General features: G+C 49.4%; 1 pseudogene; it reads left to right on the top strand.

Annotated features, from left to right (window-relative positions):
• Positions 1 to 2,083: 2,083 nt before the first annotated feature.
• Positions 2,084 to 2,201, top strand: LOC126428660 (5S ribosomal RNA; annotated as a pseudogene).
• The last annotated feature ends 4,988 nt before the right edge of the window (positions 2,202 to 7,189 follow it).

The raw sequence follows: 7,189 nt of genomic DNA, 5'->3' as shown, positions 1-7,189 counted from the left end.
TACAGCCAGCGAAGTGTTGGGTAGTCGAACTTAAGTTTTGTTTTGAGTGACAGAAGTTCAAATAAATTTGGTTATCACGGAATATTTGTTGTTTATAGTGCGGACATAACAGTCCATAATGTGCTTCTCACTAATCATGAACAACTGTGACCCGGTGGCATGGTGCATTGGCATTCATAAAACCTCCATTGTTTGGTAACATCAAGTCCATGAATGGCTGTAAATGATCTTCAGGTAGTCGAACATAACCATTTCCAGTCAATGTTCGGTTTAGCTGGAACAGAGGATCAAGCTTATTCCATGTAAACGCAGCCCACACGATTATGGTGTCACGTTGCCTTGTTGACATCTTGGGTTCATGGCTTCGTGGGGTCTGCACCACACTGGAAACGTACCATCAGCTCGTAGTAGCTGAAATCGGGACTTCCAATCGTCTAAGGCCCAACCGGTACGGTCACGAGCGCTGGAGAGGCGCTGCAGGCGATGTCGTGCTGACAGCAAAGCTAGTCGCGTCGGTCGTCTGCTGCCAGAGCCCACTAATGTCAAATTTCGCTGCATGTCCAAATGGATACGTTCATCGTACGTTCCACAATGATTTCTGCGGTTGTCCGCGGCTCGTGGTCCTGCGGTGGCGTTCTCGCTTCCGGCGCACTGGGTCCCGCGTTCGGTTCCCGGCGGGGTCGGGGATTTTCTCTGCCTCGAGATGACTCATTCACTCGCAAGTCACATCGGCATTCCAGGAAACGAACGTGTCGATCGGTTGGCCAAACAGGCCGACACTTCGCCACCCCTGGAGCTTGGTCTCGTGAAAAGAGACCTCCGGTCAGCCCTACATCGCAAGGTTCGCGATGTCTGGCGCTCTGAATGGTCTATCTTGAACACGCCAATTAAGCTCCGCATGGTCAAGTCGTCCACGGTCGTATGGAACTCATCCTTGAGGGGCACGCGTAGTGACTCAGTGGTTCTCTGCCGTCTCCGAACTGGACATACGCGGTTGACCCACAGCTATCTCCTTCGCCGTGAGGACCCGCCCAAATGTCGCTGTGATTCAGGGCTGACAGTGGTCCATCTTCTGATGGACTGCCCCTTTTAGCCCCCTTGCAGCAGTCCTTTAATTTACCAGCTCCACTTCCTTTAATTCTCGGTCAGGATGACTCTATACTTGACTCAGTTTTACGTTTTATCAGTGCAGCTGCGTTTTATCACTCGCTCTAGTGTGGACTCTCTCGCATGATTTCTTAGGCTACACCCCCTCCAGCGACTTGTAATTGTGACGTGGATACCAAAATAGTGTCTCTTATGGTAACAAGTTGTGTTGGTACCTATATCAACGCTTTCCAGCAGGAGGTTCTTCGTTTGTCGTTGATTGGTTGACCTTTTACCTGATCTATCAACCACTGTAGTCTTACTCTAGTCAACTATTTGCTTTGCTCCTTTTAAGTGTCCTCTATTTTGTGTTACTGCGGTGTTCATTTTAGCTCTGTACCCCTTGGTGTTCCCTCCCTCTGGGTGCAGAGGCTGCGCTTTTACTGTATGAGCCTTTTACAAGTATATCTGTTTGGAACTGGGAACTGACGAGGTTTAGCCCCCATCAAACCCCAAAACCAAGCACTCGCAAGTCGTCGCCGTAGTGAAGCTAAAGAACTTGTGGAGCAGCGGCGGAACTGCCCCACGAGGGGTCTCCCTGCCACCAATGCCATACGCTCATTTCATTTCATTTCTGCTGTTATTTCAGTTACTGTTGCTTGTCTGTTAGCACCGACAGCTCTATGCAAACGCCGCTGCTCTCGGTCGGTAAGTGAAGGCCGTCGGTAATTGCGGCATCCGTGGTGAAATATGGTACTCTTGGCCCACCTTTGGCGCTGTGGATCTCGGTATGTTGAATTCCCCACCAATTTCCGAAACTGACTGTCCTGTACGTCTATTTCCAGCTACCATTAGGCTTCCAAGGTCTGTTAATTCCGTCGAGCGGCTATATTCACGTCGGAAACCTTTTCACATGAATCACCTCAGTACAATGTACCTCCATCTGTGTATGTGCATATCACTTTCCCGTGATTTTAGTCACAGTGTTATCTTCTGTGCCAACGGCCTTACCGCAGTGGTAGCACTGGTTCCCGTCAGATCGCCGAAGTTAAGCGCTGCTGGGCTGGGCTAGTACTTGGATGGGTGACCATCCGGTCTGCCGGGCGCTGTCGGCAAGCGGTGTGCACTCAGCCCTTGTGAGACAAACTGAGGAGCTACTTGACTGAGAAGCAGCGGCTCCGGTCTCGTGAACTGACACACGGCCGGGAGAGTGGTGTGCTGACCACATGCGCACATCCAATGACGCCTGAGGGCTGAGCATGACACGGCGGTCAGTTGGTACCCATTGGGCCTTCATGGCCTGTTCGGACGGAGTTAGTTTTAGTTATCTTCAGTGACGTCTAAGTATATGATGGCTGAGAAATTTTTATATGTTTTAATAAGTACTACTTTATAATTTCCAATAATGGTGTACATTTGGCGCAGGCAACGATACAAAAGCGAGCGGACTCGTTCGAAACTAGTCACAATTATGAATGAGTAAGCATCTGTGACAGGAAGCTAAATAAATACGAGCAATAGCTAGTCAGTATTGCCGCACTTCAAAACTCTCATATACCTCGGCAGCAAGGAAATAGGGCTGACGTTGGCGATGTATTACTATTGTGAGAGACGCCAAACAATATACAAACGCGCGCGCGCGCGCGCACACACACACACACACACACACACACACACACACACACACACACACACACACACACACACACACATACCATACAAGACAGGAATGCCCCACACAGTGGGAGGGTAGGAAGGCAGTAATGAAACGCGCCAACATTTGTGCAGAGGGAGGTCTGGCCCCATGCAGTGGCAGACGTTCTGGGCGGTGATTGGCACGTGCGTGGCATCAACACACAGCAGGGGCGAACACTCGACGCGCCAATGATTGCGTTCCTCCTCTGGGACGAAGCACCCTCCACCCTCCGCTGCGTGCGCCGTTGCTCTGCTGCTACAGACTGCTTTCTTCTTCTTTCTCAAGAATAGTTGGAATCCGTTTTTACAACTGACCTCTCTGTTATCCATCTTGCTATTACAAAATGTTAACGCTAATAATTCTTTTGTATCTACCGTAGCGTGTTTCTGTCTATATTTGAAGGCTAGTCTCAGGAATTAATGAAGGGACTTTGACACGGTTTTCACTAATAGGTAGACTGCATTACGAGGGACGTTTATGCAGGATGTTTCCGACACACTTCGAGGAGATACGGCAGGTGTCTTGAGGAACAAAATGAGGATGGGACCACGTATCCGGAAACGTCATCCGACGACGCTACATAGCGTTGAAGTTACAGGCGTCTGCATGCGAGTGGACGAATAATTGAATAACAGATACTGTACTTATGCATTGAAGAGCCAAAGAAACTGGTACACCTGCATAATATCGTGTAGGGCACCCGCTAACAGGCACAAGCGCCGTATCACGACGTGGCGTGGACTCGACTAATGTCTGCAGTAGTGCTGAAGGGAATTGACACCATGAATCCTGCAGGGCTGTCCATAAATCAGTAAGAGTACTAGGGACGGGGGGGGGGGGGGAGGGAGGGGAAGGAGATCTCTTCTGAACAGCACGTTACAAGGCATCCCAGATATGGTTAATAATGTTCATGTCTGGGGAATTTGGAGGCCAGCGGAAGTGTTAAACTGAGAAGGGCGTTCCTGGAGCCACTCTGTAGCAATTCTGGACGTTTGGGGTGTCTCATTGTCCTGCTGGAATTGCCCAAGTCTGTCAGAATGCACAATGTACATAAAAAGATCCAAATGATGAGACAAGATGCTCACATACGTATCACCTGTCATAGTCGTATCTAGACATGTCAGGGATCCCACTCCAACTGCACACGCTCCACATCATTACAGAGCCTCCACCAGCTTCAACAGTCCCTGCTGACATGCAGGGTCCATGGATTCATGAAGTTGTCTCCATACCCGTACACGTCCATCCGCTCGATACAGTTTGAAACTAGACTCGTCCGGCGAGGCAACATGTCTCCGGCCATCAGCAGTCCAATGTAGGTGTTGACGAGCCCGGGCGAGGCGTAAAGCTTTGTGTCGTGCAGTTATCAAGGGTACACGAGTGGGCCTTCTGCTCTGAAAGCCCATATCGATGACATTTCATTGAATGGATCGGATGCTGACACTTGTTGATGGACTAGCATTGAAATCTGCAACTATTTGCGGAAAGGTTGCAGTTCTATCACATTGAACGATTCTCTTCAGTCTTCATTGGTCCCGTTTGTGGCATTTTTTTCCGTCCACAGTGATGTCAGAGATTGACGTTTTACCGGATTCCTGATATGGACGGTACACTCGTGAAATGATCGTACGGGTACATCCGCTCTTCACCCCTACCTAAGAGATGCTGTGTCCCATTGCTCGTGCGCTGATTATAACACTACGTGGAAACTCAAATAAATCTTGATAACCTGCCGTTGTAGCAGCAGTAACCGTTCTAACAACTGTGACAGACACAACATAGGCGTTGCCGACCGCCGCGCCGTATTGATTGTGTCTGTTTACATATCTCTGTATGTGAATACACGTGCCTATACCAGTTTCTTTGGTGCTTCAGTGTACTTAAATGCATCGTGCTATGTTAATCGCTATCACAAATGTTTACTAAATGTTTTAAATCCCATTTTTCTTTTTTGTATTACAAGAACTTCAATTAAATTTCATATAGCTCGCTACAAATATGCACCGCATTTGGAGAAGATCGTCTCTGTAAAGCACGTTCACCTATCCATGCCACTTCCGTGTCAATATTTATACCATATCATCTGAGTGGTAGATGTACTACTACATCACAATTCCAATTCACACTGAAGTGTCTAGCAGAGGGTTCATCGAACCACCTTCACACTGTTCCCGTTTTACTCTCGAACAGCACGGGGGAGAAATGAAGAATTAAATCTTTCCATGAGAGCTCTGATTATTCTTATTTTACAGCGACGATCACTTCTCCCTAAGCAGCTGGGCGTCAACAAAATATTTTTGAATTCGGAGTAGAAAGGTGGAGATTTAAATTTCGTGGTAAGAAATCGCCGCAACGAAAAACACCTTTCTTTCAATGACTGCCATCCCAGCCGACGTATAATACCCTTGACACTCCCCCAACAAGTTACCCTTCATTAGGAACGTGGTTCCACTCAAAGACTGTGATATGACTTTCAAATGATAGAGCACAGCCGTCAGTTGTCCCTTTCTTTCGGACTTTATTAGGCAAATCTGGATTTCGGCTAGTGCCCAGCCATTATCAGTGCTCACTCAATTGAACGAACTGTGACAAAAGCCCGAACAACAGGGGTTTGACGTACTAGGACATGCATTGAGACAATGATACACTCCTGGAAATGGAAAAAAGAACACATTGACACCGGTGTGTCAGACCCACCATACTTGCTCCGGACACTGCGAGAGGGCTGTACAAGCAATGATCACACGCACGGCACAGCGGACACACCAGGAACCGCGGTGTTGGCCGTCGAATGGCGCTAGCTGCGCAGCATTTGTGCACCGCCGCCGTCAGTGTCAGCCAGTTTGCCGTGGCATACGGAGCTCCATCGCAGTCTTTAACACTGGTAGCATGCCGCGACAGCGTGGACGTGAACCGTATGTGCAGTTGACGGACTTTGAGCGAGGGCGTATAGTGGGCATGCGGGAGGCCGGGTGGACGTACCGCCGAATTGCTCAACACGTGGGGCGTGAGGTCTCCACAGTACATCGATGCTGTCGCCAGTGGTCGGCGGAAGGTGCACGTGCCCGTCGACCTGAGACCGGACCGCAGCGACGCACGGATGCACGCCAAGACCGTAGGATCCTACGCAGTGCCGTAGGGGACCGCACCGCCACTTCCCAGCAAATTAGGGACACTGTTGCTCCTGGGGTATCGGCGAGGACCATTCGCAACCGTCTCCATGAAGCTGGGCTACGGTCCCGCACACCGTTAGGCCGTCTTCCGCTCACGCCCCAACATCGTGCAGCCCACCTCCAGTGGTGTCGCGACAGGCGTGAATGGAGGGACGAATGGAGACGTGTCGTCTTCAGCGATGAGAGTCGCTTCTGCCTTGGTGCCAATGATGGTCGTATGCGTGTTTGGCGCCGTGCAGGTGAGCGCCACAATCAGGACTGCATACGACCGAGGCACACAGGGCCAACACCCGGCATCATGGTGTGGGGAGCGATCTCCTACACTGGCCGTACACCACTGGTGATCGTCGAGGGGACACTGAATAGTGCACGGTACATCCAAACCGTCATCGAACCCATCGTTCTACCATTCCTAGACCGGCAAGGGAACTTGCTGTTCCAACAGGACAATGCACGTCCGCATGTATCCCGTGCCACCCAACGTGCTCTAGAAGGTGTAAGTCAACTACCCTGGCCAGCAAGATCTCCGGATCTATCCCCCATTGAGCATGTTTGGGACTGGATGAAGCATCGTCTCACGCGGTCTGCACGTCCAGCACGAACGCTGGTCCATCTGAGGCGCCAGGTGGAAATGGCATGGCAAGCCATTCCACAGGACTACATCCAGCATCTCTACGATCGTCTCCATGGGAGAATAGCAGCCTGCATTGCTGCGAAAGGTGGATATACACTGTACTAGTGCCGACATTGTGCGTGCTCTGTTGCCTGTGTCTATGTGCCTGTGGTTCTGTCAGTGTGGTCATGTGATGTATCTGACCCCAGGAATGTGTCAATAAAGTTTCCCCTTCCTGGGACAATGAATTCACGGTGTTCTTATTTCAATTTCCAGGAGTGTATAACGGTATGTAGCCTACTGTATGAGCCATATAGGTTATGCCGCGAGTTGTTACCTATTATGCTATCGCCTGACAGTCTACTACTTGAATTTTTTAGCATTGATAATTGCTAGTCACTAGCCGAAATCTATATTTGCCTAATAAAACCTGAAAAAAAGAACGACTGATTGCTGTGTTCTATCATTTGAAACTACCTCCCATGTTTCGTGATAATACAAAATGACTTGTGTTCTTAGTAGTTTTTTTCAATATTCTGTCAATCCTGTTTCAAGACATGGATGTATAGTGGTACAGTGAACTTCTACGAATGTAGTGCATTCTAGTAGTCAGTTAATAGG

The sequence above is a fragment of the Schistocerca serialis genome, chromosome 12, assembly GCF_023864345.2.
Source record: "Schistocerca serialis cubense isolate TAMUIC-IGC-003099 chromosome 12, iqSchSeri2.2, whole genome shotgun sequence".
NCBI classification, from domain to species: Eukaryota; Metazoa; Arthropoda; class Insecta; order Orthoptera; family Acrididae; genus Schistocerca; species Schistocerca serialis.
This window is presented reverse-complemented; position numbering and strand designations above follow the sequence as displayed.